This window comes from Coturnix japonica, chromosome 4 (genome assembly GCF_054131305.1).
Source record: "Coturnix japonica strain WE chromosome 4, WE-NBRP24, whole genome shotgun sequence".
Classification (NCBI taxonomy): domain Eukaryota; kingdom Metazoa; phylum Chordata; class Aves; order Galliformes; family Phasianidae; genus Coturnix; species Coturnix japonica.
The window spans coordinates 23182652-23192771 of record NC_140666.1 but is presented as its reverse complement, the minus strand read 5'-3'; the positions used below and the strand labels follow the sequence as shown (position 1 = coordinate 23192771).

Below are 10120 nucleotides of genomic sequence, written 5' to 3'. Positions count from 1 at the left end.
ATACAGAGTGCTTCACTTTAAAGCTTCTTAATGCTTCTAAAAGATATTCAGTGTATCTGGGATTTTTAAAAATTAAATGTGGAAAATCACTATACTGTTACATTGAGTTTGAATTATTTGGGAACATTAAAAGGTTAAGAGCCTGCTAGCCAAGATGACAAAACTGCTTTGTAGGTTTTAAGGGTTTTTTTTGTTACAATCAGAGTCTTATTCAGACTAAATGCAGGAAAATAATTAGCATAGTCATCACATTTTGACAGCCTGAATTGGGAAGATTTCTTTTAATTGGTTTGATTTTCAATATCTTAAAGGAGCAGATGCTGATACTGAGCTGAATGTTTAAAGAGAGAGAAATGAAGGATGCAAATAAACATAATAGAATCACAGGCCCTTTGGAAGGAGAGTTAGTAGCAAGACAGAGATGCCTGGAAGTTGGTTTCTTGAAGAGCTACCTGGAATTAAGAACTATGGAGGAAAAATCCAGGTACCAATATTTGGTCACTTTTTTTTACTGGTTACTACATAGAATCTTATTTCTGTTTTACTGTGACAATAGTAGAGCTATTTGCTGCTCCAGGTATGTGGGAGATTGATGTGAGTTTTTAATATATTCTCGAATGATTAATTTAGAAAACATGAAATTGCAACCTTGTTTAGGAATACAAGAACAAGATAAGGACAAAAAGTTTTTGTTATGCCTTTAGCTTTTTATCAGTGCCTTGAAATATGGAGCCCCAAACCTCATACAGATTTATCCTACAGGTTGCTGTAGCTGGTATCTGCACAGATGCTTAGCCTCCATACTTGTTTATTGTTTTGGGTTTAATCCACGGCCCATAGCATAACCGTAATGTCATTGACTGCTTTTTCTTTAATTCAGCTTTGCTTTTTAAAACTTCCTCTAATATTGCATAGATAGTTTAGACCATGATGAATACCCAAGTGCATATTTTGGTTAGCTGTATGCACAGCCTGGAGCTACAGGACAAAAAGTTTGAAGCTTTCAAAGCATTTTTGTTAACTAAGGATGCGGGTTTTTAAAGTCAGCTTTCATGTTGATTTTTATTAAAATTAATAAAATTATACATAATAGGCTATTAGAAATGAAATCAATTGGATGAGGTGTTAATGCAAACACTTAATTACCGCATTTGTGGAAGACATCAAGCTGAAGTGTTGTATATTAGAGTTAAATTGTACAAGATGAAATAAAATTTGCTGAGCATCAGATTTAGTCAGTACTTGGAAAATAATCTGCCTTGCCTTTCAAAGCATGGAAGTTGTAGTGCATCATGTGTAAGGCCTACCCTAAAAGGCCACAGAGTGAAGAATGTGGAGGTTGCAGATGACACCCAGTTGGCATGAAGTGTGGATCTGCCTGGGGGTAGCGAGGCCCTACAGAGGGCAGGCTGGATAGCTGGGCTGAAGCCAATGGGATGAGGTTCAACAAGACCAAATGCACTTTGGCCACAACTCCAGGCAGTGCTACAGGCTTGGGGTAGAGTGGCTGGAAGACTGCGTAGAGGAAATAGATCTGGGGTATTGATTGATGCTTGGCTGAACATGAGCCAGCAGTGTGCCCAGGTGGCCAAGAAGGCCAATGGTATCCTGGTTTGTATCAGAAACAGTGTAGCCAGCAGGAACAGGGCAGTGATTTTACCCCTGGACTAAGCTCTGGTGAGGCTGCAGCTTGAGTACTGTGTCCAGTTTTGGGTCTCTCACTGCAAGAAAGACATTGAGGCCCTAGAACGTGTTCAAAGAAGGGCAACAAAGCTGGTGAGGGGTCTGGAGCACAAGTTTTATTAAGAGCGGCTGAAGGAGCTGGGATTGTTCAGTCTGGAGAAGAGGAGGCTCAGGGGAGACCTTATTGTTCTCTATCCCTATCTGAAGGGAGGCTGTAGTTAGCAGGAGGTTGGCCTCTTCACTTGTGTAACTGGTGATATGACTAGAGGGAATGGCTTCATGCTGCAACAGGGGAGGTTCAAGCTGGACATTAGGAAATACTACTGCTCTGAAAGAGGTCAGGGGAATGGGCTACCCAGGGAGGTGGTGGAGTCACCGACCCTGGAGGTGTTAAGGAATGTTTGCACGTTGTGTTGAGGGACATGATATAGTGAGAACTATTAATAATGGGTGGATGGTTGGACTGGATGATCCTGTAGGTCTTTTCCAACCTTGGTGATTCTGTGGCTCTGAGTGGCTTTAGCAGTATTTTTCTGTGGAGGTAGATAAGTGAAAAAGTTGTTGAACAATGTTCTTTTTTACCTTCTACTTGGTGCAAGATTAACTCCTGTTAGCAAGCAGGATGGGTGACCTGGCACAGGGTGTGACATTGTGTGTCTCATGTGCTGGCCTTACCTCCTGGACCTGCTTTGAGAAGGGTGATGGCTGCCTTCTCCATGGCACAGCTGGTCTGGTAGGATTACCCTCATTCTTCACAGAACTGAACTATGAGTTAATACTCAACCTGCCCTCGCCCCTTTTTAGTTTTGTGTTCTCTGTGATTAAGTTTTGCTGAGTGGCTAGAAAACCTGATAAGGAAGAGCCCTCCTCAGCTGTGCCTTCACACTGCTTCAGGTTGCTGACAGTACCCTCTGTCTCTGTGAGCCACTGTTGGGCAGTTTCAAGGGATGTGCTGATGCTGCTGTAGAGAAGTTACTGAGCCGTAACTGTGATGTGGCTTTATGTGAGGAGGCCAGTGACCTGTGATAATGCACAGAAACTGAATTTCAGCAGTTCATCCTCAGTTTCTTTAACCAGGACTCCGTATTTAAGCAATACTGATGTCACTGTTACAGTAAAATTACTAACATTGATTCAGAGAATAACAGCTCTGTGACTGACATAGCACAAAAGCTTGCTTTTTTTCCTGGGGCAGGAAAGAAGACAGTATATTGCCAGTGATAAATTGCTTGGCTAAACAAAATCCTACTGTAGGATAGGTGAAAACTACTTAGTTGCCTTTGGGTGATTACTAGTTGTGTAACCTACTTTTGCACAGCATGATGAGATTCATCACTTAAAGCAAATAGTTGTCTTCTCAATGTGAGCTTTTCAAAGGTAGGTGTCAAGCTGTAGTAGCCTCTTTGAACTCTTGCATAAGAGAGTTAAGTTTCCGAATCCAGGATTGGCTTTATCTCCTTTTCCGATACCCAACCCTGAGGGTGTTATATGGGAGAGTCACGATGGGATCTGCTGTCCTCATTCTTAGTGTTCCCAGAAGGGCCTGTGGAGGGAGAAGCCCTTCAGCTGCTGCTGTTGAGGCTTGTGGTACTTCTGTAAGCCCGCTAAAGGAAGTTGCATTCTGAAACAGTTCATCTCTTAACAGTTTTGAACATCTGTGCAAACTGCCAAGGTGCCATGAATGAACTGTTACATTGCTTCCTACTTGTTCATGAAAAGAAGATCTCAATTACAGCTTAATGATGAGATCACGCTTTGCTTTGCTTGTACCTTACGCTGTATCAGAGAGTTCAGGCAGCAAGAACATCCTTGAGTCCCACACTGGATGAGGAGGAGAGTGGGCTTTCAGGAAGAAACACTGAAGCTGGTTGATGATGAAAACTAAATGAAAGGAAATGGTGACAAAGATACAGGTAGAATATTGGGAGCATGTTAAGTCAGCCCAGAAAACCACATGAGCTTATCTGAAGGAGTAATCTGTTCCTTAACCTTATCTGTCCTGTAGGCACTGACCCCCTTGCACGTGCTCCCACTGCAGCGCTCTGCAAGCTCTGGCCTCAGCAGTTTGTGGGGAAAAGGCCAAGATAATCTGATCCACTGTCAACAGCCAAAATGGGTGTTTGCCTGAAAAGACAGGAGAGAGCTGACTTGTTTATTTGACGGATCATTTTCTTCAAAGCTTATTGATGACAATTTAAACATAAATATATTTGACTTCACTTGTTTATCATCTTTTTGCTCTGTGATTCTGGGCAGGGTTTAAGCTGCAGAACAATGCTTCTGTCCCAGTTCTACTTCGACCTCACCTAACCGCAAGCCAGCTGCCTTCCTCCCCTTTTCAGGCAAAACCCAGTTCTGTGTCATCACCTCAGAGAGACCTATGGCTCTACAAAGCTGAGCAGCTGAGAACTGCTAAGTGCTACATGCTCCTGGGAGCAGAGCGGCCCTGTGTGCTCACAGTACTGTGGGGTCTCAGCACAGTTTTTACTGTCCCAGCTCAAGCTTCTTCCTTGCTCAGAGCCACTCGCTGCCAATGGGCTCACTTAGCCTCTCAGTAGCCATTGTCTGCTTCTCACTCCACCTTTGTGTTGTTGGACAGTCTGTAGTTTCCTGCCTCTCACCATGCCCTTTGTCTTACTCAATTTGTCCAGAATGAAACACATTTTCCTGTACTTGCTCCTCTTCTGCAGGTTGTGTCACCAATGCTGCCTCAGTGCCTGACTCACAAAGCACTCCCTGCCCTGTGATCCCTTTGCCTGGGTGGATGGTTTGCTTCTGTCCCCCAGAGCCTCCTTGTTTGGGAACAGGAGCAGATCCTGCCCTTGGCTCAGGGGAGGGCTGGAGTTGTAATGCTCCTTGTCAGATCTGTAAGGCTGAAGTCATATACCTGCAATGAAATCAGCTCCTTTGAAGTAGGAGAATGGCTTTTCACTATTTCCTTCCAATATTTGGCTTGGCTTTTACACAGTTTAACAATGAAAACTTTAAAAAGTGGCTATAGGGTTATTATCTCAAAGAATGAGATGTAGCAGCAAGAACCCCCTCACCTCAAATATGGGAATGAGAACGGGGCCCAGGCAAGCAAGTGGCACAGGCAGACAGCTGAGGGAAGAAATGGCAGGAAGGCATTTGTGCCTTGCCAGGGTTTTGATTCATTTCTAGAACCAAGAGTGAAGCATGAAACTTTTTTGATGGCAAAGCTACGAGCTGTGACTCCGCACACCTTTGTGGGTCTGAGAGCACAGTGGGCAGAAATGGAATCCAAGAGAATTAGGAGCTGACTGGGGTGAAAAACAGGGACAAAAAAGGGTGATTTATGTAAACCACAAAAGGAAGAAGTTATTCACAGAACAGGGAAAAAGGTCTAAGGAGCCACTGATGTGAAATCTCTCTCCTGTGAGTTAGGGGAAAGTAACCCATTTTTTTGGTCTTTATTTTCGTTTCTTATGTAATAGCTCATCTCCAAAAGGTTTCAGAGCAGATTTCCCTGGAGTGACTGAGTCAGTTTCAGAAACCAGAGAAACAAAATTGGACTGGGAAAACTGCTTTTTGTCTCTGTCCCCAGCAAGACAGATAAAAATATGGCTGTGAACTTATTTAATACAGGTGATCCAGGTCACCGCCTCTCCTTGGAATTAATCCAGTACAACAATTCTGTTTGTTTGTTTGGTTGTTTTTTTTTCTCCTTTTCTTTGTTCTGACTCTTATACACACATCTTTAGAAAAGATAAAAGGAATGGTCAAGGGATGTGCTACTTATTTATTTATTTTTAAAAATAGAAAAGAGGAAACAGAATTGCAGAGCAATTTCCTATTCAGTTTCCCTCAAAGAAAGGGGAGCAACATGAGCATGAGTCTCCTGCCTGGAGGAATGAATCAGCCATCTGGCAGCTTGAGGGTGTTCTGATCTGCTGGTGGAATTCTGGCCATTAATCAGATGTGGAATTAGTTGGGTATCTGCCCCCTCCTAGAACTCTTAAATGGGTGAATGATCAAGAGCTGTCTTTGGATCAAGCGTTGTAACAATCCCTGTTGTAAAAGTCATTGTTAAATCATCTCTGAATTGGGCTCACTATCCGTAATGGTGGACTTTGAAGTCTTAAGAGTGACTGTTGTAAGAAAGGTGATGGAGTCCCATAAAGTGCTTTCTCCTTCCCTCTTTCTCACAGCTTTTCTGTCAGATACAAACCCTTCCTAGTGAGGTGAGAGCTGTAAAACCTCTCTATTTCCTTATGCTTGGATAATGGATTTTTTTTAATTGCTGTTTTATTGGAAAATATGCCGGAATGCTGAAGTTCTACATAGATCCCTCAGGATGTTCTTTGATTCCTTCACAGATTTTGAAAATGGGTCAAAACACATCTGGAACTGCTCTTAGAAAAGAGTGGTTATATTATATCGCAAGAAGGGTTTTTCATCACATCTCCCCTGTTACTATAGGTGGAAAGCAATGGCCCATCCCACCTCCCTGATGATGCAAGTTCTGCTTACGCAGTGTCCACAGATGAATGGAGCAATTGGGAGGGAGTGGAAATCCTCCTGGTCTGTGTGCCCAGTGACTCGGGTCTCTGTTGAGCTTCCACGAGCTGCTGTCACAAGTGCACAAAACCAGCCATCAGATGAGTCAGGACGTGCAGAAGTGTTATGAATCTGAGCTGTTAAGGCCTGAGTCAGCTTTTGTACCTGCCACGGAGCTGTCAGCGCTTGTGCACGCGTTCCTTCCAAACCGCACCCTACGAATAATGTCACATTTTCACTGTTAAAGACAATTACCTAAAAAAATCTCAGCTATGAGGTGGAGCGTGTCAAACTGCAGCGTTTCCTCATCGCGCCGCATACCTGACCTGTATCTGAGCGCTTGGGTTTTCCACACCGAGGCCGCCTGGAGCACCCAGTGTTTCTCCAGCTCTGGCAGTAAAGTATGATCATCTTTACACAACGCTGGGTGTTAGTGCGAGTAGCCACTACTGAAACTGTGCAGGCAAAAGCTTACAGTTTCTTTCCTACCTTTCCTACATAAGTAATGCAGTGAGCACGCAGCACATCTACCCAGCATGAGCACCGTGCTTGGAGTTACACAAGACAAGAAAAGATCTACAACTTGTTTTTTATTTCTGGACATCCGAAGACGAGTCCAAATAAATACTAAAAAATCCCACGTTTTTATGACTAAACTCCAAGTTTTGGGAGCTGACCGTGGGGAAGCAGCGCTGCCGTGCTGCGGGGTGGAACCACGAGCCTGCACAAGGCCGTCCCGAGCTACAGCACCGCATAAGGCCGGGGGAAAAACAACAACGAACTGAGTTGAGAGCTGAAAGGAGCACGTAGAAGGAGCACGTAGAAGGCGCCGTGCCGAAGCGCTCGGAGGGGCAGCGGGAGCCACCTGATCAGAGCCCTGCGGAGGGTTCAGCGCCATCCCTCTCGGCAGCCTCCCGCCCTTCGTTCACCCGATCCCGCCCCGTGAATGCAGCCGCCAGCTGCGCCTCCCCCCTCGGCCCGGCCCCTCCCGGCTCTCCGCTCGCCGCTGCCCCGCACAGCCGGGGCTCCTCGCCCGGCCGGCCGGGGAGGGGGCGGGGGGAGCGTCGCGCGCATGCGCAGGGCCTTGTTTACCCCGCGCGGCGCGGCTCTCCTTGGCCGGCCGGCAGATGTCGCCCCACGCCCAGGAGAGCGGGCCGCGCCCGGCGGCCGCCAGGTGGCGCCTGCGGCCTCCATTCGCTCGCGAGCCGCCGAGCCGCGAACACCCCAAACAATCCCCGGCGCCGCCGCCAAATTAAATAACCTGCCCGCTCCCCGCCGGGCACAGACCCCCCCCCCTCCCCCCGCCGGCACGTCTCCGGGCCGGGCCGGGCCGGGCGAGCGAGAGGCGGCCGAGCCGGGGACGGAGGAGCGCGGCGCCGCGCCCGGGGCCTCCTCGCCGCCCGCGCCGACGCTGGGCAAGGTAAGTTAGAAAATGGCGGCGAAGCTTCTGGAAGTTTGGAGGGGGGACGCGGGAACGGGCCGCGCGGCGGCGGAGCGGGGTCGGGCCGGGGCGCGGCGCGGGGCGGCGGGGCGCGGGGATCGGCGCAGCCAAGATGGAGGACGGCGGGGCCGAGCCGCGAAAACACTCCGGCCCCCGCTCCACACCCCCCCCCCTCTCCCACCCCCTCCCCCGGCGCGTTCGGCGGGGAGGGGGGCACGCGAGCGGCGGCGCCGGCGGAGAGAGGAGGGCCCCGAAAGCGGCACCCCGGACACCGGCACGGGGCCCGCTCCTCCGGCCCGGGGTGGGCCGCCGGCAGGCCGGGCCCGGCGCTCGGCGAGCTAAAATGGAGAACCTCCTTCTCCTCCTCCTCCCCCTTCCCCCGAGCCGAGCGGCGGCTGCCGGCAAGATGGAGGACCCGGGCATTGTGTGTGCGCCGCCGGGCGGGGAGGGCAAGGCCGGAGCGGAGAGGAACGGGCGGCCAGCGGGAGGAGGGAGCCGGGCCGCGACGGGAAACCGAGCGGAGGCCAACGCGGGCCGGGCCGTGCGGGGACATCGCGGCCCGCGCCTGACAGCGCTCGCCCGCAGCTCGGCGCTCTGCCCTCCTTACCCGGCCCCCTGCCCTCGGAGCGGGGCCGGCGGGAGCGCTCCAAAGGCCGGGGCTATTCCTCCCCTCCACCCAACGACACCCGAGTAGCTGCGCCCCCCGGCTTCGCACGGCCGGGCTTTGTGGGACCCCGCGCCCCCTCCGAGCGCCTCGGGGTGGTCGCCGCATCGGAAGGAGCCGAGCGGTTCGGCACGGCGGTGCTTATTTTATTGACTTGTAGGGAAGGCACAGCGCGGGTCGGGCCGCGTGCGGGTCCCGCCAGGAGCCTGGGCGGCCCCCGATGGGGGGGAGGGGGAGGAGGAGGAGGAGGAGGAAGAGCCGCAGCCCGACCGGGGGCTTTTGGCGCCACTTTAGTTCGGGGCGGTCTGTCCGCTGTGACCTGCGCCCCGACCGGCTGAACACGGGGCCGCCGGGCTGCGACGGCCCAGGTAGGAACCGGGCGCCGCTCTCGTGCTTGTTTTCTCTACGTGGACTTAGGGCCCAACAGACAAACAAACAAATAAAGCCCCGACCCAACTCCGGCTGCCGACGTGGTGCGGCGCTCGGCGCGGCCGGGAACTCGGGGCTTCTCGTTTTTATTATTACATTTGTGGTTGGCTTGGCGCTCCGCCGTCTGCGGGTTCCTGTAGCCCCGCTCGGCCTTCTCCTCTCCGCTCTGTCCGGACCGAGCCCACACTCTCCCCCCGGGCCGCTCGCACGTTCTCTTCGATTTTGGGGCCGCTTGTGCTCGGCCGTGTCGGAGCGCTGCCCCTCCCGCCGCAGCCCGCCCGCTTTCCCCCCCCCCTTTCCCCGGGGCCCATCGGGGCAGGGGCCGCGCGGCGCCGGGCGGGACTCGTGTTACCGAAGTGCGTCACGCGCGGCCCCGCCGGGCCTGCTCCGCCGCCGGGCGCCTCCGCGCCCCGCCCGCCCCGCGCCCGCCGCTCATTGGCCGGCAGCGGGCGGGAGGCGGCCGCTTCCTCCCGTCGCCCGGCGAGCTTCGGCCCGCGGCCCCGGAGCCGGGCGGGTTCGTAGGGCTCGGGAGGTGACGGAGCGCCGCCGGGAGCGCCGGCCTGCGGCGGCGTCGAGCTTCGTTTCAAAGGAGCCGAGCTGTGCTGCGCCCTTCCTGCGGCACAGCGGCCTCCGTGCGCGGGTTTGGCGCCGGGTCCCGGCAGTGGCCCCGCTGCTTCTGGGCGCTTCCTGCTCGGTTAAGGCGCTCGGCCGCTGGAGCGGCTCTTTCCCGTTTCCGTGCCCCCTTCCCTAGAGCCAGCCTAACGGCCCTTCCTGCTGTTCGTGGGGTGTGGATCCGCCTTGGACTCACCAGAACACCCACGTGTGGGTCAGTTACTGCAGGTACACAAATACCGGAGTGAGACACAGGCCTTCGTCTCCACCTTCGAATCTCCACCTTCGTGGTGCTGCCTGCTCGTCACCCTGTATGGGTGAACTCTAATGATGTGGTGTAGACCCAGCAGGGCCCCGCTATCATGTGCCCTTTGAGCAGCCAGGGAGGGAAATCTGGGAAGTTAGGGCTGTTGCGGTGAGTTTACCGTTGGGTGAACAAACAGGAAACAACACTGGGGCTGGGGAGATACGTAAGTTTTCCTGTGGAATTTAATCACGCTCAGATACCTCCCGTGTTGGGTACCTGGGCCAAAGTTGTGTGTTTGAATTTTTCCACTCATTTCAGGACACGGGGAAATGCTTTTAAGTTAAAAGAGGGAAGATTTAGGTTGGATGTTAGGGGGAAGTTCTTTACTAGGAGAGTGGTTAGGCCCTGGAACAGGCTGCCCAGGGAGGTTGTGGATGCCCCGTCCTTGGAGGTGTTCAAGACCAGGTTGGACGGGGCCCTGGGCAACCTGATCTAGTAAAGGTGTATGTTTGGTGGCCCTGCCAGG

General features: G+C 52.1%; 1 protein-coding gene across 12 annotated transcripts in view; it reads left to right on the top strand.

Annotated features, from left to right (window-relative positions):
• The first annotated feature begins 7474 nt into the window (after window positions 1-7474).
• The window catches only part of STAG2 (STAG2 cohesin complex component), a 68194-nt gene continuing 65548 nt past the window's right edge, over window positions 7475-10120 (top strand). For 7 of the 12 annotated variants that reach the window (XM_085546303.1, XM_015860783.3, XM_015860781.3 and 4 more), the window contains exon 1: window positions 7475-7621. The gene's annotated coding sequence lies outside the window, so the exon portion shown is untranslated. Of the gene's footprint in view, window positions 7622-8558; window positions 8675-9217; window positions 9576-10120 lie in introns of those variants that run through there. The other 5 variants (XM_085546307.1, XM_085546302.1, XM_085546306.1 and 2 more) reach the window with 4 other exon arrangements.